The sequence below is a fragment of the Musa acuminata genome, chromosome BXJ1-11 (genome assembly GCF_036884655.1).
Source record: "Musa acuminata AAA Group cultivar baxijiao chromosome BXJ1-11, Cavendish_Baxijiao_AAA, whole genome shotgun sequence".
NCBI lineage: Eukaryota > Viridiplantae > Streptophyta > Magnoliopsida > Zingiberales > Musaceae > Musa > Musa acuminata.
The window spans coordinates 17,905,607-17,931,102 of NC_088337.1; positions in this window are offsets into that span (position 1 = coordinate 17,905,607).

The following is a 25,496-nucleotide window of genomic DNA, read 5'->3' on the forward strand; positions in this document are numbered from 1 at the left end:
GGGAAGGAGAGGAAGAAGAGAAGGGAAAGAAGGGGCTGCGGCTGCGGCGATGGCAGCTGCAGTTGGAAGAGAAGAAGGAAAGGAAGATGAGCAGGGGAGGAAGAAGAGACTGTGGTCGTGGCTGAGGCTGTGACTGCAGCAGTGCAGCTGGGAAAGAAGAGAAGGAAAGGAAGAAGAAGAGAAAGGAAAAGGGAAGAAGAGAGGAAGAGGAGAAGGGGAGGCAGCTGTGGCAGTGGCAGCTGCAGCTGGAAGAGAAGGAGAGGAAATAGAGCAGGGGAGGAAGAAGAGGCTGCGGCTGTGGTGGCTGCGGCCATGGCTGCGACTGCGACTGCGACAGTTGCAGCTGGGAAAGAAAAGAAAGGAAAGGGGGAAAAAGGGGCTGCGGACGGGATTGCGGCCGCAGTGGCAACGACTGCGTATGCAGCAGTTATGTCTGCGAGAGAAGGGAGGAAGGAAGGTAGTGCGGTGGAAGGGGCTGCGATTGTGGCAGCGGCAGCGGCGGCGGCTGTGGCAGCTGCATTTGGGAAAGAAAAAGAAGGAATGAGAGTAAGAGAGAGCAGGTGACTATGCATCGATGTTCGACACGTGGTGTAGTTGAGAAGAAAGAAAGAAAATAAGTGCACAAAACGAAACAGGGAGGGGACGGAGGAAAAGTAGAAGGATTTGGGCTGACACCTTCTTCGAATCTTTGGATCAAAACCTTCAAAAGGCAAGTTTCCTGATCGTTTCTCCTATAATTGCTCTAATTTTTCTTATTGCAAGTGTTCTGATCCTTCCTATTGCAAATATTTTGATCCTTTCTATTGTAAGTTTCTCGATCGTTTCTCCTGTAATTGTTCAAATTTTTCTTATTGCAAGTATTATGATCTTCCTCGTGCAAGTGTTCCGATCCTTCCTATTGTAAGCTTTCTAATATTTTCTATTGCAAGTGTTTCGATCCTTTCTATTGCAAGTGTTCCGATCCTTCCTATTTGCAAGCTTTCAATTCTTTCCTATTGCAAGTGTCCTGATCTTTCCTTACTGCAATTTTATCTCTATATTTGATTTGAATATGAGGAACTTTGAATTGTTCTAGCCTTGCATTTGATATATCTCTTGTTTAGACATATCGATCCGAATTTGTGCAACTTCTGAGATTCTGACCTTTCTACCTCGTTATGATTATAACTTCATGTATTGACCTTTGATTTGGACAAAACTTATTTGATCGGAATATAAACTCATAAACCTTTCTTTTGATAGCTTTATTGAGTATATTAGAGCACAATTGATAGTTTGAATCATTTGTTCAATGTGCCTCTTGAATTCTACCAGAAATCGAGCTTTGGTCGATTTCGTATATTCTGGTTTCATTCCTTTGGAAATTGATATCCTTTAGCTTTCTTATTCAATTGAGCTTTATATTACTGCTTTGAATTCTTGTATGCTCTTGTCCTACATGTATTTGGATACCTAAATATGTTATGTAAACTTCATGTTTGTATCGTAATGTTTCATAAAGGCACATGTACATTTCGTTGTTCCGCATGTGCTTCCGATATGTCCCAATTTATTGTTCACAATACCCTTTTATACTCTGGTGTTTGTGGGATTATTTGGACCTTTGCCAGAAATGGTAAAGGGTATGTGCTTAGAGCCCGCGATGCTCTAGATTATGTTTGGTGGTCATTCAGAAATGAATAGACCATATTATGTTTGGAATCCCACTTCACCTTCTATCTATTTGATATGAAATTCAGAGCCGACCTAGCACTTGGGTAGGGTGAGAGGGCTCGAGTAGGAAAGGGCTACCCGTGGATGGAGTTGAGAACTCATCACGGCGTGGAGCCACCACTGAGTTAAACCTCACATGCACTATGCTAGGGTACGATGTCTGAGCTTCTATTTTGTATTCGTTCTTTGATATGCTTCGAAATGTTCCATACGCCGTTGATATGCTCCGGAACATTTCATACGCCATTGATAAGCTCCGAAATGTTTCATTCATTGTTGATATGCTTCGAAATGTTCCATATGCCATTGATATGCTCCGGAACATTTCATACGCCATTGATAAGCTCCGAAATGTTTCATTCATTGTTGATATGCTTCGAAATGTTCCAAACGCCATTGATATACTCCGGAACATTTCATACGTCATTGATAAGCTCCGAAATATTTCATTTGTTATTGATATGCTCCGAAACATTTCATTCGTTGTTGATATGCTCCAATTACTCTATGCTCTATTTGCTATGAACTGATATATTATGAAATGTCCTATTTACCATTAATATGCTCCGGATCATCTCGTGCGTTATTGATATGCTCCAATTACTCTATGCTCCATTTGTTATGAACCAAATATGTTATGAATGAAATGACATTTGTGATTCTGTATCTAATGAGATGATATCTTTGAATCTCTTGGATTCTATCTTGCATTTTGATATCTTGTTTGTTTGAAACTATCCCTTCTCGTGCTATATATGCTTTGTTACTTGCTGAGCTGTTTTTAGCTCACTCCGTTGTTATATAAATCTTTCAGGTCAGCTTGTCACTCTTTGAGATATTTGAATTGGGCTGAGGTAGTGGAGAGTTATTCTGAATTATGGGCAAGTCTTGTTGGTTATTATGTTATTGTTGTATAAGCATATTTTGTATGTAATGAAATGTTGTCGATGAATCGAAATGGATATACCTTGTAAAAGTGTTAGAAGATCTCTCTTATTTGGAATTTCAGAATGTTAAGTCTAGTTTATGATGATATAAACTTGTGGTGAATAGTTGGAGTTCTGATTGTATAATTTATTTAGCTTGTGGATTTATAAATGTTGTTCATGTTTGTCAAGTTGGCTTAGGTTGCCATAAATGTGAATTATCGAGTGATGTGATATATGATTATAAACTGCATAGGTTTTATAGATGTGAATTACCGAGTGAAGTTTGGGCAGACAAACTTAGTCTGAGCTTCCATTTCGTATTCGTTCTTTGATATGCTTCGAAATGTTCCATACGTCGTTGATATACTCCGGAACATTTCATACGTCATTGATAAGCTCCGAAATGTTTAATTTGTTATTGATATGCTCCGAAACGTTTCATTCATTGTTGATATGCTCCAATTACTCTATGCTCCATTTGCTATGAACTAATATATTATGAAATGTCCTATTTGCCATTAATATGCTCCGGATCATCTCGTACGCTATTGATATGCTCCAATTACTCTATGCTCCATTTGTTACGAACCAAATATGTTATGAATGAAATGACATTTGTGATTCTGTATCTAATGAGATGATATCCTTGAATCTCTTGGATCCTGTCTTGCATTTTGATATCTTGTTTGTTTGAAACTGTCCCTTCTTGTGTTATATATGCTTTGTTACTTGCTGAGCTGTTTTTAGCTCACTCCGTTGTTATATAAATCTTTCAGGTCAGCTTGTCACTCTTTGAGATGTTTGAATTGGGCTGAGGTAGTGGAGAGTTATTTTGAATTATGGGCAAGTCTTGTTGGTTATTATGTTATTGTTGTATAAGCATATTTTGTATGTAATGAAATGTTGTCGATGAATCGAAATGGATATATGTTGTAAAAGTGTTAGAAGATCTCTCTTATTTGGAATTTCGGAATGTTAAGTCTAGTTTACGATGATATAAACTTGTGGTAAATAGTTGGAGTTCTGATTGTATAATTTATTTAGCTTGTGGATTTATAAATGTTGTTCATGTTTGTCAAGTTAGCTTGGGTTGCCATAAATGTGAATTATCGAGTGATGTGATATATGATTATAAACTGCACAGGTTTGATAGATGTGAATTTGATAGAATGTTTTTCAGTGTCCTTAAATGTGTGTTTGGATCCTGGATTGGTTTGTGTTGAAAATTTTAATATCATGGATATTATTTGGGGGGTGTGACAGATTACCTCCCAACCCTAACTTAATCTATACTCTAACTACGACAATTACGACATGATTACTGTAATTCTGTGTCCTGATGCGTCAATCGCTTCTTCCGACGAGCTTCTGGCGAACTTCCGGCGAACATCCGATGAACCCTTGGTGATGCTCCGGCGAACTCCTGGCAAGCTCCTGGATTTCGCGACGATCTTCTTGGTGAGTTCCAATGAGCTTCTATGGTAAGCTCCTAGACTTCTCGGCTGGTTCCCGTAGAACTTCCGACGAACTCTCGGACTCTCAATGTGATATTGATCTTGACTCTGACACAACTCCTACTGCATGTCTTACTGCCATTATAGTTTATCCTGCACACTTTTCTCAACATATAGATTAGATCAACAAATTACAATTGACTTCATTATCAAAATCCGAGATTCAACAATCTCCCCCTTTTTTTATGATGACAATCAATTGATGACGGAGTTAACCTTAACTCCCCCTATCTATATGCCATACTTGAGAAAAGTTATTCTTGAATTCAAAGCCTTTGAATTCAAGAGACATATTGATAAGTTAAGTTCATTTAAACTTATCAATACACCCATCATGATTCCTATCATGATGTAACTTTCTGAAAATGATGTCAAGGCATGACATCCATTTTGAAGTCTTATATTTCAAATATGAAGGATAACAATCATAGCAATTCATTCTATGACAAGATATCAATTTGTAATATTTCAAATTAACCTCTAGATATATTATCATAATGCAAACATTTCAAGTGTAAAATTGCATACATTTATCATCAATTTATCACATATTTCTCCCCTTTTGTCATCAACAAAAAGGAGAATGATTTAACAATATATGCAAGTGTGGTAAAAATTCATGTCACAAAATCATACCAATCATATTTCAAGCATTCATGACATGGTATCATTCAAAAGTTCTCAACATTAAGGAGATAGCTTTCATTACCTCTTCCCTTTTATTTATCATCAAGGCTTTGCAGAAGGAGGAAAGTAAGGAAGGTAAAGCCATTGAGAACCAACTTTAAATAAAGTTATGATCGATAAGAGAGTTTCATTATGCTTCATTTTTCACAAGGATCAAGATATACATGTGAAATTAAATCCTTGCAAGTGTTCATCTCAAAAAATCTTCCTTCATCGAGAAGGAATTCATGTGAGAGAATCATTACATCAAATCCATTTCTCAATAAAAATTCAAAAAGATAAGTCCTCAGAAATGCATTTGTCAATTAATTCCATGTATCAAAAATCATTTAGTGATGGAGCATGGATATGAAATGAATTTGATATGACATAGGCTCATGAAAGCTCCATTCAAGAACTACATTAAGTCCCGAAGAGAAATAAAATCATGCATTCGGACAATATTTTGTCATAGCTTTTTAATCACAATCATGAAGGTAAATTCATCAGTGCTTTGTAGTGCTCAAAGATTAAGAATCCGATGTATGATTAAAACTTCTCAAATCGCAATTATGAAAGTATAACATGCTCATCATTATGAAAACTTTTAGCATCAAGGTGTTAGGATCGGAGCAGCACTAAGAGGGGGGTGGGGGGGGGGTGGGGGGGTGAATTAGTGCAGCGGATTAAAACTCGTAAGTTTGAAAATGATTTAGTAAATGCATAGAGATTTCGATTCGACAATGAATGACTTAGTAAAGTATCTCGAGTAAAATGAGAAGATAAAAACCGAAAGCTTGCTGCTATGTAAATAATGGTTTAAGAAAAGTAAATACTCACACATTCAAGGAACACACCAATTTAAAGTGGTTCGGTCAAAATGACCTACATCCATTTGCGAAGCCTTCTTCGATGAGGCTCCCAACTTCCACTAGCAAATCACTTTGAAGGGGAAGGACAAATACCCCTCTTACAACTTTTACAAGTGGTTCACACTCTTACAAATTTTCAACGAAAAGGAAGGAGGCGAATACTCAAGAAATTGAAAATAAGGCTTGCTAAAAACTTTACAAAGGCTTTTGTCTCAATCTATTGCTTCTCAAAAAGTTGTATTCTCTGCTGAGAAATGAGGGGTATTTATAGGCCCCAAGAGGATTCAAATTTGGGCTCCAAATTTTGAATTCTCTTAGGTTCCTGATGCTGGCGTGCTACCGCCTGTCAGTGGTGGTGCCACTACCTGTTAGTGTCTGACACTGATAATATACTGGCGGTGCCATCGCCCAGTCCGACGGTGCCACCGCTGGACCTCTCAGGTGCTGGGCAGTGCCATCGCCCAATCCGGCGGTACCATTGCCCAATCCTCGGGTTCTAGGCGGTGCCACCGCCCAGTTCGGCGGTTCCACCGCCGGTCCTACTGGTCACTAGATGGGCTTCAAATCTGGCCCAAACTAGGTAATATTGGGCCTCGTTGGCCCCTAACTAGGATATAAGATTATCCCTTAATCCTAACCCTAATTACATGCAAACTACGCAATTGAAAACATGTTGAATCTCAGATTTTGATGATGAAGTCAATTGTCATTTGTTATCTAATCCATATGTTGAGATAAGTGTGCAGGATTAACTATGATAGAAGTAAGACATGCAGCAGGAGTTGTGTCGGAGTCAAGACCATGATCACGTTGGGGATTCGAGAGTTCGACGGAAGTCCGGACGGTCGTCGGAGGTTCTATGGGAACAAATCCGAGAAGTCCAGGAGCTTGCTAAAGAAGCTGGTCAGAACTCGCCAAGTGGATCGTCGTAAGTCCAGGAGTTTGTCGGAAGTCCAATGGAGCATCGCCAAAGGTTCGTTAGATGTTCGCCGGAAGCTCGCCGGAAGAAGTGATTGATGCACTGGAGCAAGATGCAGTAAATGTCTTAAGAAATATTGTAGTTAGCATATAGATTAAGTTAGGAATGGGAGGTGATCTCATTAACTTAATCTGGGTGCAATTGGGCCCTTGATAGACCCAAATTGGGCCGAATGGATCAGCCCATTCGGACCCAGAATTCCTGCCAAGCGGTGGCACCGTCGGCCTCGGCGGTGGCACCGCCCAGAAGCTTAGTCTTCGAGCGAGACTGGGCAGTGGTACCCCCCCTGTCAGGCGATGGTACCGCCTGGGCTCAGTCTCCAAGCAAGACTGAGCGGTGGTACCACCTAAGCACGATCTTCGAGAGGTAGTACCGCCTAGTTATGGCGGTATGTTAGAACCCTTGCAGATTCTAAACTTGGGGTTGATCTCGTTAGTGGATCGGCCTCCTTGGAACTCTATAGGGGTTCCTCCCTCCAAGTTGCTGCTCAAAGGCTGCAGAAAAGATTCATCTATTGCTTAAGAAAAGAGAAGGAATACATGGCTATTTATAGGGCTTCTAAACCCTAACTCCTAATAGGACTCCTACTTAAGACTCTTACTTCTAACCAACTCCTAATAGGACTCCTACTCAAGACTCCTATTCCCTTACAACTCCTAATTCTTCTCTAAGAAAAAACCTCCTACATGAATGCCCCTCACAATTAGGACTCTTCTAGCTAGAGTGCTAACAGAATGTCCCTCTCAATTAGGACTCTCCTAGCTAGAGTCCTAACATTTTTACATGAATGTCCCCCTCAATTAGGACTCTCCAAGCTAGAGTCCTAATAGACCTGCCCTCTTCAAATCAACCTTGTCCTCGAGGTTGATGATTCATGAATTCTGGGAATTTGATCTTCAAGCCGTCATAGTTCTCCCAAGTGGCATCTTCTTTTGGTAGGTTCGCCCACTGTATTAGCACTTCATTAGTGGGTCGTCGTCGTCGAGTCACGATCCGTCGATCAATAATGGCACTTGGCTGGGTCTGGAGTTCTCTTTGGGTATTCATATTTGGTGGGTGGCTTTGGGCTGTCTCCAAGCACTTGTTTAAAACTTCCGGTTGGCTGTTGGTTTGTGGGTGATATGTCGTACTCCTTTTCAATTTAGTACCCTTATAGTGTAATTCTTTTGAGTCCCAATTGTAATGAGCCATGGGGCTTGGTGCTTCCTCCAATTTTTTTATAATCTTACTAGTATCTGAATCTTCCTGCCATTCCATCTTAATATCCTCAAGGAAGTCGCTGGTCGGAAGTGAAACGGTCGAAACTTCAACTTGCTCGGGTAGCTGCGAAAGCGCATCTGCAAGAACATTCTCTTTCCCCTTTTTGTAAGTTATTTCAAAATCAAATCTAAGAAGTTTTGTTACCCATTTTTGTTGCTCGGGGGAAGATATCTTCTGCTCCAAGAGATATTTTAGGCTTTTATGGTCGGTCTTGATTTGAAAGTATCGCTTGATCAAGTACAATCTCCACCTCGTTGCTGCGCGCACAATGGCGAGCATCTCCTTATCATATGTTGACATATTTTGATCGGAGGGAGATAATGCCTTGCTAGTGTATGCGAGTGGTCGACCATCTTGCATGAGAATGGCTCCAATTCTGACTCCAGATGTGTCGGCCTCAATAATGAAGGGTCGGTTGAAATCTGGTAGTGTTAGCACCGGCGTCGTCGTCATGGCTGCCTTAAGTTTGTCGAAGGCAGCGGAGGCTCTGTCCAACCATTGGAAGACATCTTTTTCTAGTAAGGAAGTAAGTGGTGCACTGATCTTTCCATAGTTTTTCACGAACTTGCGGTAGTAGCCTGTTAAACCCAGAAAGCCATGTAGCAATTTTATGTTTCTCGAGGTCGGCCAGTTTTGCATTTCTCCAATTTTGAAGGGGTCCACTGCCACACCTTCCTCTGATATGATATGCCCAAGATATTCCACCTTTTGTTGAAGAAAGCAAAAATTCGTGATTGTTGTGTCTTCGAAAGGTGGTTTTCCGTATGTCTTCTTCGCATGCTCGTATTTGATGATACCCAGATCAAAGGTTCAGCTTTGTAAAGATTTGTGCTCTCTTTCATCTAGCAATTCATCTACTATTGGAATAAAGTATTTGTCCTTGATGATTATGCCATTGAGAGCTCGGTAATCAACACATATTCGCCTTGTTCCGTCCTTCTTGCGTACAAGTAGCACCGGCGAAGAGTAGAGGTTGCAACTTGGCCGAATAACTCCTGTTTCGAGCATCTCTTTTATAATCCTTTCTATTTCATCCTTCTGGAGATGTGGATACTGATATGGCTGAGCATTTGCTGAAGATTTGCCTGGAAGAATCATTATACAATGATCATGCCGATAGGTAAGAGGTAGGTTGCGCGGTTCGTCAAATATATTTGAAAATTCAGCAAGCAAAGGAAGTAGATTTGGATCTTCAAATTCTGTTGGCTCTCCCTTAGTTTGCTGCTCAAGTTGTACCAAAAAGCCGCTGCATGCTTTATGCAAAACATTCTCCATTTGTTGTGTGCAAATCGTTGTTATGTCGCCCCCACGTTTCCCGTGCAATGTCACCTGTTTCTCCTTACTGTAAAATTTCATAATTAGTTTCATAAAATTCTAAGAAATATCACCTAATTTCGTCAACCATTTAATTCTGAGCATGGCCTCATGATTGTTAAGAGGGAGAAGGAAGAAATATGCAATTATCTCTTGGTCCTGCAGCAATAGTTTCTCCTGCAAGCGCCTATGATCACAATTCAAAATCCGTCCGTCGGTGACCTTAACATCAAACCTGCAGCGATTCTCGATAGGTAATGATATCCGAACAGCAAGCTTACTATTTAGAAAGTTAGTAGTACTGCCCGTGTCGATGAGAACAGTGATTGGTTGTTGTTTGAGAAGGCCTCCAATTTTCATCGTTTGCGGGTTTGAGTAGCTAGCTAGTGTATATACCATAACTTCGGTCGGTTGTGGCTCTTCTTCTACATCTTCTTCTTCATGTTCAAGGCTCTCTTTTGGATGTTCAATGACCTCTTCTTCTATCAGTTCAATCATAAGAAGTCCCCCTTTACTACAGCGATGCTCACGGCTCCACGGCTCGTCACAATGCCAACATAACCCCTTCGCATATCGCTCCCGAAGCTCTTCTCTTGTTAACCTCTTTAGTGTAGGGACTTGGTCGATAGTAGGGGGGGCTAAGGGCTTTAATATTACTGGTTGAGGAGAGACCCTAGTCCTCCGAGCTTCATGGTTCAATTGCTCCTCTTGATGTCGTGCGAAAGAGATGGCTGCCATAAGCGTATACGGTTGTCACGCTTTAACTTCTCGGATCTCCGGCTTCAAGCCCTCAATGAAGGTCCACAATAGCTGTTTTTGAGACCAATCATGAGTTTGATTAGATAACCTTTCAAAGCTGGTTTGGTACTCCTGAATGGTGGAGGTTTGTTGGATCTTTGCTAGTTGTTCGTTAATATTCTCGTAATCGGTTGGTCTGAAGCGAATCAGCAGTCCTTCTTTAAATTGTCGCCATGAAAGGACTCCATAAGTATGTTCAAACTAGTCAAACCACTGTATAGCATCCCCTTCAAGATGTATAGCTGCAATTTTCACCATAGATACATCCGCGGTTTTGTGGTACCGAAAATATCGCTCCGCGCGCGAGATCCAACCAATCGGGTCTCCTTCTTCCCATCTAGGGAAGTCCACTCTCATGCATGGATAGTTGGAGTTGGTCATAGAGCCTACCCTCCCTTGGAAGTCATCTCTTCGGGTTTGGTGTGATTGGGCAAAGCTCTCTCCTTGATATGATTTCTTCGGTCTTAGTGGTCGGCCCAATCTGAGTTCGGTAAAGAGCATCCGAATCTTATCCTCCATTCGCGCCTCCAAGGCTTCGAATTTAGCATTGATTACCTCCTTAGATGCCATAATATATGCCTCCAAATCTATGATGTTAAGATCTCTCTTTTGTTGTTAGGTTAAAGGCATGTATAGGTTGAGAGAAGTGATGGTCAAAAGGGTTGGTGGATTGGTGGATGTAGGCTACGATTTAGGCTTGTTTTGTGGCAGTTTTGAGTGCAGTTTGAGGGTGTGGTTTAGTAGAGTTTTAGGGCTGTGGTTGAAAGTTTTGGATCTATGGTAGATGGTAGCAAAGGTTTGACAGAAATCCGTGGAAGTTGTAGCAAGTATGTGCTGTCTTGTAAGAGTAGAATTGTCGTCGAAGAAACAACGGTTTCTCGACGTAATTTCCACCAAAAACTTGAGAGAATTGAGGAGGAAATTGATAGCAAAATCACAGTTTATATGACAGTAAGGATATCTAATTTAATCAAGAAAATTTCGGCAGTATAATAGCAAGGAAATTGGTGCAAGTTGCAATTGCAGAATTATCGTCGAAAAATTTCAGCGGGTTACGTTGAAAATTTGCAGCAACATAAAATCGTTTTTAGAGATGAATTTCTTAATAGATCAATCTTAGATGGAAGCCAAGATGATCTATGAAGTGTATAAGAAATTTCATTCAAAAAAGATTGCAAATAAATGGGTTAAGGCAACGATATGCAGTAGAAATTTTCTGCAGCATAGATTTTCAAGTGCAGCAGATTGGACATAAAAGATCAGTAGTTTATGTTAAGAATTTTTCGATGAAACTAAAGGGAAATCTACTGTTAGGAAGTGTCAAAGATGTCATAAAAATTTCGTAGAAATTTGGATAAAAAAAGAACAGTAGCAAGATCAAACAGATGGTGCTATGCGGCTTAAATTCTGCAATTCAAGTGCAGCAGATTGGACATAAAAGATCAGTAGTTGATATTGAGAATTTTTTGTTGAAACCAAAGGGAAATCCACTGTTAAGAAGTGTCAAAGATGTCATAAAATTTTCGTAGAAATTTGGATAGAAAAAGCACAGTAGCAAGATCAAACAGATGGTGCTATGCGGCTGGAATTCTGCAATGTATCTTTCGTCGTAGAGATGAAAACTTTGTGACGAAAAGTTTATGCAGCAATATAGGAACAATTTTTTTTTTTTTTGGATTTTCGAATAAGGATAACTAAATTGCAGCAGCAGTAAGGTAGGAAACCAGAACCTGTTGTAATTCACGGGGAGATCAAAGGATGATCCGTGTTGGTGGAGAAGATGACGGAATTCGGTGACGATCTTTTAAGCAATTGTGGGAATTGCTTTGGATGGTTGTAGAGGGTTGATGGATGGCTATGGAAGGGCAGCGAGACGCCAAGAACGCTGCTCTGATACCAGGTGTTAGAACCCTTGCAGATTCTAAACTTGGGGTTGATCTCTTTAGGGGATCGACCTCCTTGGAACTCTATAGGGGTTCCTCCCTCCAAGTTGCTGCTCAAAGGCTGCAGAAAAGATTCATCTATTGCTTAAGAAAAGAGAAGGAATACATGGCTATTTATAGGGCTTCTAAACCCTAACTCCTAATAGGACTCCTACTTAAGACTCTTACTTCTAACCAACTCCTAATATGACTCCTACTCAAGACTCCTATTCCCTTACAACTCCTAATTCTTCTCTAAGAAAAAACCTCCTACATGAATGCCCCTCACAATTAGGACTCTCCTAGCTAGAGTCCTAATAGAATGTCCCTCTCAATTAGGACTCTCCTAGCTAGAGTCCTAACATTTTTACATGAATGTCCCCCTCAATTAGGACTCTCCAAGCTAGAGTCCTAACACGGTAGTACCGCCAGTACCTCGAAAATCCGGTAGATGACACATTTGAGCTCCAAATTCAAACCAGTTTGGGGCCTATATAAACCCCACCCTTTCCTGCATGAAAGGGTACCGAAAATCCAATCTTATTCTATAATTTTTAGAGCTCAAAAGTGTTGTATAAGCTAAAAGTTCTCCTCCCTCTTTTCTTCCAACTTTCGATCATTCAAGAGAGGAGTGAAAATTCTGTAAGGGTTATCTCCTAGGCCCGTCAAAAGGAGTGAAATTGTAAAAGGGTGGTTGGCCTTTGCCTATTGAAGGAAGGCCTCTAGTGGACGTCGGTGACCTCGTCGGAGGAGGAAGCCAAAAGTGGATGTAGGTCGAGATTGACCGAACTACTCTAAAATTGTTATGCTCTCTAGTTTGCATTTATTCTTGCTGCTTACCTTACTGTAAACCTCCATATGTGCTTTACTTCCTCATTACTTTTGCTACACACCTTTACGAACTCTCTTTCAAGTTAAGTTTCCGAAATCGATTTTACTTTGGAAATGATTTCATCATACGAACATCGTTTTAAATCGTCGAAAGTTTTATAGTGCACTAATTCACCCCCCCCCCTCTTAGTGCTCTTGATCCTAACAATTGGTATCAGAGCGGGGTTAACTCTCAAATGGATTAAAACCCAAGAGACATGGCATATGCTGGAAACCAAGAGGGCCAATCTATTACACATGCACCCATGTTCAATGGGACGGACTACACCTATTGGAAGACCCGAATGAGGATCTTCCTTATTTCAATGGATTTTGAAATTTGGAATCTTGTCGAAAATGGATTTTCGAAGTTTTCTCTTCCAATGATCGATTGGAATGAATTGGAGAAGAAGACTTTCGCTCTTAATACAAAGGCTATGAATGTCTTATTTTGTGCGCTTGATAAAAATGAGTTCAATCATGTTTTGGTTTGTGAAACCGCGTTTGATATTTGGCATACACTCGAATTGACTCATGAAGGCATAAGTAGAGTGAAAGAGTCAAAAATCAATCTTTTGATATATTTTTTGAACTTTTCTGAATGAAATCGAGCGAGACTATTGATGACATATACATCTGTTTCACGGATGTCATCAATGGTCTAAAAGGACTCGGCAAAAGTTTTTCAGATTTTGAGCTCGTAAATAAGATTCTAAGATCCCTTCCTAAGAGTTAGGACTCTAAAGCCACTGCAATTCAAGAGGCTAAAGATTTAAACAACTTACCTCTTGAAGAACTAATCGGGTCATTAATGACCTATGAAATGACTTACAAGACTCATGAAGAGCAAGAAGACGTCCTTCAAAAGAACAGGAAGGATATGACACTTAGAACTTTAGATGACCACTTGAGAGAAAACTCAAGTGATGAGGACTATGACGATGACTTATCACTTCTAACAAGGAAATTCAAAAAATTCATTAAGAGAAACAAGTTTAAAAATGACACAAAAAATAAATTTGAACCCAAAAAGAACCAAGTTATTTGCTACGAGTGCAAAAAGCCAGGACACTACAAAAGTGATTGTCCCCAAGCCAAGAAGAGAACATCAAAGAAGAAGGCGCTCGAAGCAACGTGGGATGACTCAAGTGCGTCCGAAGAAGAGGAGTCCAACACCGAGCAAGTTGCTCATTATGCCCTAATGGCCATCGGAGAGGAGGTAACAAATTTAATTGATGCAGATTTATCATTTGATGAATTATTAAATTCCTTCCATGACTTATTTGATGAATGCAAAACAGTAAGTAGAAAATATAAATTGTTAAAAAAGGAGCATGATAGTCTTATTAGTAATTTCAATAAATTAAAAACTGAATATCATGATAGTTTAGCTCCATGTATAAAATGCCAAGATATAGAAACTCTCCAAAAAGAGAACTTGCTACTTAAGGACACCTTAAAGAAATTCGAGGTTGGTAGCAAGTCTTTGAACATGATCTTTGCAAATAAGGGTCACGTTCCCAAAAGAAGTGGAATCAGATTTGTGAGAAGTCCTCACCAAAATACAACCACCTTCATAAAAGACCCTATCTTACATGTTCGGCACCAAAGCAAATGCAACTTTTGTTGCAAACATGGACATAAAACGTATCATTGTCCATTCAAGAAAATTAGCTCGAACAAACTGATTTGGGTTCCTAAAGGAACCATGATAAACTCTATGCAACATAATAAACAATATAGATCAGTTTTTGAGGCACCTAAAAGTAAATAGGTACCTAAAAATTATCCTTTCTTGTAGAGACATACACCATCACAAGCTAGGAGCAAGAGATGGTATCTTGATAGTGGATGCTCAAGGCATATGACCGGAGATCTATCTCAATTCTCTAAGCTCACTAGCATAGACGAAGGCTATGTTACATTCGGAGACAACAACAATGGTAAAATCATTGGCAAAGGAACCATAGGTAACAAATCCAACTTCTTTATTGAAGATGTTTTGTTAGTTGATGGTTTAAAACATAACCTCTTGAGCATTAGTCAATTATGTGGGAAATGATATATCGTCAAATTCGAATCTAATGCTTGCATGATTGAAAAACCATACAAAAACACATCTATGATTGCATTAAAATAGAATAACGTATACACCATTGACATCAATGATCTTTGCAATGAAATGTGTTTTTCAGTTTTGAATGAGGATGCTTGGCTTTGGCATAGGAGATTAGGTCATTCTAGAATGAAACTAATCACTCAAATATCATCCAAAGAACTTGTACGAGGAATTTCTCATATCAAGTTCATCAAAGATAATGTGTATGATGCTTGTCAATTAGGAAAACAAATTAATGGTAGTTTCAAATCTAACAATCAAATAAGCACCTCTAGGCCCTTACAATTGATCTATATGGACTTGTTCGGACAAATCTCTGTATCAAGCCTAGGAGATAGCAAATACGCCTTCGTCATTGTAAACTTGTTCAAAATGAAAAGGGTTTTATGATTTCATCAATTCAAAGTGATCATGGTGGTGAATTTCAAAACTATGATTTCCAAGAATTTTGTAAATCTAATGGATACAACCACAACTTCTCTACTCCAAGAAATCCTTAACAAAATGGAGTAGTAGAAAGAAAGAATAGAAATTTACATGAAATGGTAAGAACCATGTTGAATAAACATAATCTACCCAAATATTTTTGGGCCGAAGCTATAAACACTACATGCCATATTTTGAATAGAGTTCTAGTAAGACCATTACTCACCAAAACTCCCTATGAGTTGTGGAACAATAAAAAACCTAATGTTTCATATTTTAAAGTTTTTGAGTATAAGTGTTTTATCTTGAATAAAAAAGATGCCATAGGAAAATTTGATGCTAAATCCGATGAAGAAAATTTTCTTGGTTATTCTTCAGTTTCTAAAGCTTTTCGTATCTTCAATAAAAGAACTTTAATTATAGAAGAATCCATTCATGTTGTTTTAAATGAGATTTTTGAAATCAATAAAAATGATTTTGATGATGATGTTAATTTCGATTCTTTAAATTTAAATGAAACCCCTTCTCCAACTAGCAACTTGGATGCATCCACTTTCAAAACATCCTTACCCAAGGATTGGAAGTATGTAGATGCTCATCCTAAGGAGCTAATCCTAGGAGACACATCTAAGAGGGTTCAAACACATTCTTTTCTTAAAAATATTTGTGCTAACGCCGCTTTTCTCTCCCAAATTGAACCTAAATGTATTGATGAAGCCATGAAAGATGATTCATGGATTATTGCAATGCAAGATGAGTTAAATCAATTTGAGAGAAATGAGGTGTGGAAGCTTGTTCCTAGGCCAAATGACCATTTAGTTATTGGTACTAAATGGATCTTTAGAAACAAGCAAGATGAATATGGTATCATGGTTAGAAACAAGGCTAGATTAGTGGCCAAACGTTTCAACCAGGAAGAAGGTATCGAGTACGAAGAAACCTTCGCTCCTGTGGCTAGATTAGAAGCCATAAGGATACTCATTGCCTATGCTAGTAATAATAATTTTATGTTGTTTCAAATGGATGTTAAAAGCAGTTTTCTTAATGGCTTTATTTCTGAAGAAGTTTATGTTGAACAACCTCCCGGATTTGAAAATAATAGTCTCCCTAATCATGTATTTAAATTAACTAAAGCCCTCTATGGTTTAAAATAAGCCCCAAGGGCTTAGTATGAGAGACTTAGTACTTTTCTTATTGAAAATAATTTCACAAAAGGCAAGATCGATACTACATTGGTTATCAAGAATTTTGAAAATAATTTTCTCATTGTTCAGATTTATGTTGATGATATTATCTTTGGTTCTACAAATGAATCGCTTTGCGAATCTTTTGCTAAAACCATGAGTCTCGAATTTGAAATGAGTTTGATGGGAGAATTAACATTTTTCTTAGGTTTACAAATTAAGCAACTAAGCAATGATATCTTTATTAGTCAAACTAAATATACTTTAGATCTATTGAAAAGATTTAATATGGATAGCTCAAAAGCTATCAACACTCCTATGAGCATCTCCACTAAGTTAGAAGTTGATGAAAGTGAAGAAAGCTTCGATCAAAAAACTTATAGGGGTATAATAGGAAGTTTACTTTACCTCCCTACAACTAGACCAGATATCATGTTCAGTGTAGGACTTTGTGCTAGGTTTCAATCGAACCCGAAGATATCCCATCTCAAAGCAGTTAAAAGAATACTTAGATATCTTAAAGGTACAATAAATCTAGGATTATGGTATTCAAAATCTAAAAATTTTGAGTTAATTGCTTATGCTGACACGGATTTTGCTGGGTCTAGACTAGATAGAAAAAGCACATCAGGAACATGTCAATTCTTGGGACATTCCCTTGTTTCCTAGTCATCTAAGAAACAAAACTCAGTTGCACTATCAACAACTAAAGCTAAGTATACAAGAGAAGAGCTTCGGGAGCGATATGCGAAGGGGTTATGTTGGCATTGTGACGAGCCGTGGAGCCATGAGCATCGCTGTAGTAAAGGGAGACTTCTTATGATTGAACCAATAGAAGAAGAGGTCATTGAACATCTAGAAGAGAGCCTTGAACATGAAGAAGAAGATGCAGAAGAAGAGCCACAACTGACCGAAGTTACGGTACATACACTAGCCGGCTACTCAACCCCGCAAACGATGAAAGTTAGAGGCCTTCTCAAACAACAACCGATCACTATTCTCATCAACACGGGCAGTACTAATAACTTTCTAAACAGTAAGGTTACTATCCAGATGGCCTTACCTATCGAGAATTGTAACAGGTTTGACGTTAAGGTCGCCGATGGATGGATTTTGAAGTATGATCATAGGCGCCCGCAAGTGAAACTGTTGCTGATCATGAGGCCTTACCAAGAGATAATTGCATATTTCTTCCTTCTCCCTCTTAATGATCATGAGGCCATGCTCATAATTAAATGGTTGATGACTTTAGGTGAAATTTCTTAGAATTTTATGCAACTATTTATGAAATTTTACAGTAAGGAGAAACAAGTGATACTAAGCGGGAAACGTGGGAACGACGTAACGACGATTTGCACACAACAAATGGAGAAGGTTTTGCATAAAGCATGCAGCAAATTTTTGGTATAACTTGAGTAGCAAACTAAGGGAGAGCTAATAGAATTTGAAGATCCAAACTTACTTCTTTTGCTTGCTGAATTTTCAGATATATTTGATGAACCGTACAACCTACATCTTACCCGTCGGCATGATCATTATATAACGATTCTTTCAGGCAAACCTCCAGCAAATACTTAGCCTTATCAATATCTACGTCTCTAGAAGGATGAAATAGAAAGGATTGTAAAAGAGATGCTCGAAACAGGAGTTATTTGGCCAAGTTGCAACCTCTACTCTTCACCGGTGCTACTTGTACGCAAGAAGGACGGAACATGACGAATATGCGTTGATTATCGAGCTCTCAATAGCATAACCATCAAGGACAAATACCTTATTCCAATAGTAGATGAATTGCTAGATGAAAGAAAGCATAAATCTTCACAAAGCTAGACCTTTGATCTGGGTATCATCAAATATGAGTGTGCGAAGAAGACATATCGAAAACCACCTTTTGAACACATAACAACCACTATGAATTTTTGCTTTCTTCAACAGAAGGTGGAATATCTTGGGCATATCATATCAGAGGAAGGTGTGACAGTGGACCCCTTCAAAATTGAAGCAATGCAAAACTGGCCTACCCCGAGGAACATAAAATTGCTACATGGCTTTCTGGGTTTAACCGGCTACTATCGTAAGTTCGTGAAAACCTATGGAAAGATCAATGCACCACTTACTTTCTTACTGGAAAAAGATGTCTTCTAATGGTTAGACAGAGCCTTCGACAAACTTAAGGCAGCCATGATGACGACGCTGGTACTAACACTACCAGATTTCAACCGACCCTTTATTATTGAGGCAGACGCATCTGGAGTCGGAATTGGAGCCATTCTCATGCAAGATGGTCGACCACTCGCATACACTAGCAAGGCATTATCTCCCTCCCATCAAAATAAGTCAACATATGATAAGGAGATGCTCGCCATTGTGCGCGCAGCAACGAGGTGGAGACCCTACTTGATTGGTCGACGATTTCAAATTAAAACCGACTATAAAAGTCTCAACTACTTTTTAGAGCGAAAGATATCATCCCCTAAGCAGCAAAAATGGGTAACAAAACTTCTTGGATTTGATTATGAAATAACTTACAAAAAGGGGAAATAGAATGTTCTTGCAGATGCGCTTTCGCAACTACCCGAGCAAGCTGAAGTTTTGGCCATTTCACTTCCGACCAGCGACTTCCTTGAGGATATTAAGATGGAATTGTAGGAAGATTCAGTGACTAGTAAGATTATCAAAAAATTGGAGGAAGCACCAAGCTCCATGGCTCATTACAATTGGGACTCAAAAGAATTACACTTTAAGGGACGCATTGTGCTTATGATAAATTCTACTTGCATCTTCACAAGCAAATTTTAGACAAAGTTATTCCATATGCAGGGTACTAAATTGAAAAGGAGTATGGCATATCACCTACAAATCAACGGCCAGACAAAAATTGTAAATAGGTGCTTGGAGATAGCCCAAAGCCACCCACCAAATATGACTATCCAAGGAGAACTCTAGACCCAGCCAAGTGCCATTATTGATCGACAGATTGTGACTCAACGACGACGACCTACTACTAAAGTGCTAATACAGTGGGGTGAACCTACCAACAGAAAATGCCACTTGGGAGAACTATGACGACTTGAAAATCAAATTCCCAAAATTCATGAATCGTCAGGCTCGAGGACAAGGCTGATTTGAAGAGGGTCTGTTAGGACTCTAGCTAGGAGAGTCCTAATTGAGAAGGACATTCATGTAATACCTACCAAAGCCGACCCCTATTAAAGAGGTGAAGAGGCCGGCTTGGGTTAGGAGGTTGTTTCTTAGAGATGAATTAGGAGTTGTAAAGGAATAGGAGTCTTTACTAGAAGTCCTATTAGGAGTTGGTTAGAAGTAGGAGTCTTGAGTAGGAGTCATATTAGGAGTTAGGGTTTAGAAACCCTATAAATAGCCCTGTATTTCTCCTCTTTGGAAAGACAATAGATGAATCTTTTCTGCAGCCTTTGAGCAGCAACTTGGAGGGAGGAACCCCTATAGAGTTCAAAGGAGGCCGATCCCCTAAAGAGATCAACCCCAAGTTTAGAATCTGCAAGGGTTCTATCACGGTGCTACTTGTACGCAAGAAGGACGGAACATGGCGAATATGCATTGATTACCGAGCTCTCAATGGCATAACCATCAAGGATAAATACCCTATTCCAGTAGTAGATGAATTGCTAGATAAATGGGAGCACAAATCTTCACAAAGCTGGACCTTCGATCCGGGTATTATCAAATACGAGTGTATGAAGAAGTCATACCGAAAACCGCTACTACGAATTTTTACTTTCTTCAACAAAAGGTGGAATATCTTGGGCATATCATATTAGAGGAAGGTGTGATGGTGGACCCTTTCAAAATTGAAACAATGCAAAACTGGCCTACCCCGAGGAACATAAAATTGCTACATGGCTTTCTGGGTTTAACAAGCTACTATCGTAAGTTTGTGAAAAACTATGGAAAGATCAATGCACCACTTACTTCCTTACTGGAAAAAGATGTCTTCCAATGGTCGAACAGAGCCTCCACTGCCTTCGACAAACTTAAGGCAGCCATAACGACGATGCTAGTGCTAGTGCTACCAGATTTCAACCGACCCTTCATCATTAAGGCCGATGTATCTGGAAACAGAACGGGAGACGTTCTCATGCAAGATGGTCGATCACTCACATACATTAGCAAGACATTGTCTCTCCCCTATCAAAACATGTTAACATATGATAAGGAGGTGCTCGCCTTTGTGCACGCAGTAACGAGGTGGAGATCGTACTTGATCAGGCGATACTTTCAAATCAAGACCGACCATAAAAGCCTAAAATATCTCTTGGAGCAGAAGATATCTTCCCCCGAGCAGCAAAAATGGGTAACAAAACTTCATGGATTTGATTATGAAATAACTTACAAAAAATGGAAAGAGAATGTTGTTGCAGATGCGCTTTCGCAATTACCTGAGCAAGCTGAATTTTAGGTCGTTTTACTTCCAACTAGTGACTTCCTTGATGATATTAAGATGGAATGGCAGGAAGATTCAGAGACCAGTAAGATACAAAAAAAATTAGAGGAAGCACCAAGCTCCGTGGCTCATTACAATCGGAACTCAAAAGAATTATGCTATAAGGGACGCATTGTGCTTGTGAAAAATTCTACTTGCATCTTCAAGAGCAGATTTTGGACAAAGTTATTCCATATGCAGGGTACTAAATTGAAAAGGAGTATGACATATCACCCACAAATTGACGGCAAGACAGAAGTTGTAAATAGGTGCTTGGAGACAGCCCAAAGCCACCTACCAAATATGACTATCCAAGGAGAACTCCAGACCCAGCCAAGTGCCATTATTGATCGATGGATCATGACTCGACGATGACGACCCACTGCTAAAGTGCTAATACAGTGGGTGAACATACTAACAGAGGATGCCACTTGGGAGAACTATGACGACTTGAAGATCAAATTCCCAAAATTCATGAATTGTTAGCCTCGAGGACAAGGCTGATTTGAAGTGAGCGGGTCTGTTAGGACTCTAGCTAGGAGAGTCCTAATTTAGAGGGACATTCTATAAAACCTACCTAAGTCGACCCCTATTAAAGAGGTGAAGAGGTCGGCTAGAGTTAGGAGGTTGTTTCTTAGAGAAGAATTAGGAGTTGTAAAGGAATAGGAGTCTTGAGTAGAAGTCCTATTATGAGTTGGTTAGAAGTAGGAGTCTTGAGTAGGAGTCCTATTAGGAGTTAAGGTTTAGAAACCCTATAAATAGCCATATATTCCTCCTCTTTTGATAAGCAATAGATGAATCTTTTCTGCAACCTTTGAGCAGCAACTTGGAGGGAGGAACCCCTATAGAGTTCCAAGGAGGCCGATCCCCTAAAGAGATCAACCCCAAGTTTAGAATCTGCAAGGGTTCTAACATTGACTTAACTGGGCATCATAGTTGGTCAAGTCCCTCGAGACCATGGTGATTCGGAGTCCGAACAGGACGGGAATCACAAGGAGTTGTGATCGGCAAGAGTTGCCTACCTTTTAGGCTTCGTGTGATTGGTCGAGTCCCTCGAGGTTACACTAAGACGCTGATTAGATCCTGATCCCCACTAGAAGTCTATCGAAGACTTCTATTTCACATGCTGAGGATGTCACGTGACCCGTTAGTAAAATAGTGGGAGCATATTAAGATAGAAATCCATATCTTGATAGTTTATTTCTTGCAAAATCTGCATGTTATTCATTTCTACTACATCTTTATTTTCAGAAAATGTCGCTTTCAAATCCCTTACGTGGCATACTTGATGTCAACCGCCTCACTGGTCTAAATTATATGGATTGGCTCCATAACTTGAGAATTATTCTCACGACGGAGAAAATCGTGTACGTCCTTGATACAGTGATACCTATGCCCGAAGAAGGGGCAAGCGAGGATGAGATCACTCACTACGTGAAGTACATTGATGACTCCACTCTTGTTCAGTGCTATATGTTGGGCTCTATGACTCCTGAGTTACAAAGACAACATGAAAAGATGGATGTCAGATCCATTCTCCTACATGTCCGTAAATTGTTTGAGGAACAGGGAAGGACTCAGCGATATGAGATATCCAAGAGCCTCTTCCGTGCTAGGATGACTGAGGGAACACCGGTTCAGAACTATGTCCTAAAGATGATTGAGTGGATAGAGAAACTCACAGGTCTAGGAATGGTCCTAGAGGATAACTTGTATGTGGACATTGTGCTTCAGTCCCTACCCGATTCTTTTTCACAGTTCATAATAAATTTTAATATGAACAAGCTTGAGGTGACTCTCCCAGAGCTCCTCAATATGTTGAGGGAGGTAGAGACTACTATTAAGAAAGAGAAGCTAGTTCTCTACACTAGTGAGACCAGAAAGAAAAGGAAAGTAGAAAGGTCCTTTAAGAAGGGAAAGGGCAAGGGCAGACTATGTAAAGCAAATGTTGCTAAGAAATACCCATCAAAGGACAAAGGCCAGCGCTTCCACTGTAGTAAAGATGGGCACTGGAAGAGGAACTACAAAGAGTACCTTGTAGAAAGGGTGAAACAAAAGCTTGATGAAGCTTCAGGTATATTCATGATCAGTTTCCATTTGTCAGACTCTTATGATAACACATGGATATTGGATATCGGTAGTGCTTATCATATATACAATTCGTTGTAAGTTCTGGCAAGGCCTAGGAGACTAGAGAGAGGCGAGATGGACCTCAAGATGGGTAATGGAGCAAAAGTTGCTGTAATAGCTGTTGGCGAGGTCACCCTATATCTACCTAGTGGAGCTTTTATTGCATTAGATGCATGTTATTTTGTTCCTTCTATTATCAAAAAATATTATCTCCATTTCATGTTTGACAGTTAGTGGATATAAATTAGTTTTTGAGAACAATGGTTGTTCGATATTATTAGATGATAAGATATCACGAAAGAAACATTGCATAATGGTTTATTTATGTTAGACATTACTCCACATAACATGAATGTAAATGTGTCCAAGAGGAAACGAGATGAAATGAACAGTACATACTTGTGGCATTGTAGGCTAGGTCACATCCATGAAAGAAAGATTCAAAAGTTGCTAAATAATAGATATCTAGATCCATTCGACTATGTGTCATATGTAACTTGCGAGCCTTGCCTTCGTGGAAAACTGACCAACTCTCCATTTAGTGGAACTAGAGAGAGAGCCACAGAGCTGTTGGAACTCATACATAGTGATGTATGTGGACCCATGTCAACTCATGCCATTGGTGGTTACTCCTACTTCATTACCTTTATTGATGATTTCTCAAGGTATGGATATGTGTACTTAATGAAGTACAAGTCCGAGGCCTTTGAGAAATTCAAAGAGTATAAGAATGAGGTAGAGAACCAGACTGGAAAAAGTATCAAAACTCTTCGATCAGATCGAGGAGGTGAGTACTTAAGTATAGAGTTTACTCAGTTCCTCAAGGACCATGGGATATTATCCTAATGGACACCTCCTTATACACCTCGGCTTAATGGTGTCTCTGAAAGAAGAAACCGTACGCTATTAGACATGGTGCGGTCTATGATGAGTTTCGCTGACCTACCCATCTCATTCTGGGGATATGCCCTACAAACCACAGCTTATCTTCTGAACAGAGTTCCAACTAAGTCAGTAGTGTCTACACCATATGAGATATCGAAAGGGAAGAAGCCTGATCTTAAGGTTGTTAAGATTTGGGGCTGCCCTACCCACGTTAAAAGACACAACCCCGATAAGTTAGAATCAAGGACAAAGCGATGCAAATTTGTGGGATACCCCAAGGAAACTTGTGGGTATTATTTCTATCATCTCGAGGACCAAAATGTCTTTGTAGCTAAGAGAACAGTGTTCCTTAAGAAGGAACACATTCTTGGCAGAGATAGTGAGAGAATGATAGAGTTGAGCGAGGTTGGAGAACCAAGCTCAAGCACCACTCTACAGCCAGAGTTTGTTCAGTACCTAATGCACAAGTTTCAACTTTAAGTAGGTCTGATAGAGTATCTCATCCTCTTGAGAGATATGTGGGACATATTAGAGGAGAGGATGTTGATCCTCAGACCTACGAGGAGGCTATTATGAGTATAGACTTCGGGAAGTGGCAAAAAATCATAAATTCTGAGATGGATTCTATATACTCCAACAAGGTTTAGAACCTAGTTGATGCGCCCGAAGGTATTGTACCCATCGATTGCAAGTGGATCTTTAAAAAAAAAGATCGGAGTAGATGGAAAGGAAGAGACATATAAAGCAAGGCTAGTGACTAAGGGGTGTCGTCAAAGGCAAGGTGTTGACTACGACGAAACCTTCTCACCCGTAACAATGCTAAAATCCATCAGAATTCTATTAGTTGTGGCAGCACACTATGATTATGAGATCTGGCAGATGGATGTGAAAACTGCATTCCTCAACGGGAACCTCGAGGAGGAGGTGTATATGATGCAACCTGAGGTATTCGTGTCCAAGAACTGCCCAGATAAGGTGTGTAGGTTGCTTAGATCCATTTATGGACTAAAGCAAGTTTCCCGAAGTTAAAACATAAGATTTGATAAGGCAATCAGATCTTATGACTTCGTTAAGAACGAAGATGAGCCTTGTGTGTACAGGAAGGTAAGTGGGAGCACTATCACCTTTTTAGTATTATATATGGATGACATCCTGATCATTGGGAATGACGTAGGAATGCTATCCACAGTAAAGGCTTGGTTATCTAGACACTTCTCCAAGAAGGACTTAGAGGAAGCATCCTATATCTTGGGGATTATAATCTATAGAGATAGATCCAAGAGGATGCCTGGCTTGTCCCGGTCTAGGTACATAGAAACCATTATCAAAAGGTTTGGCATGAAAAATTCCAAGAGAGGTCTCATACCGATGAGACATGGGATATCGCTTTCTACGAGTATGTCCCCAAAGACTCCAAAAGAAAGGGTGAACATAGATATGATACCTTATGCCTCAG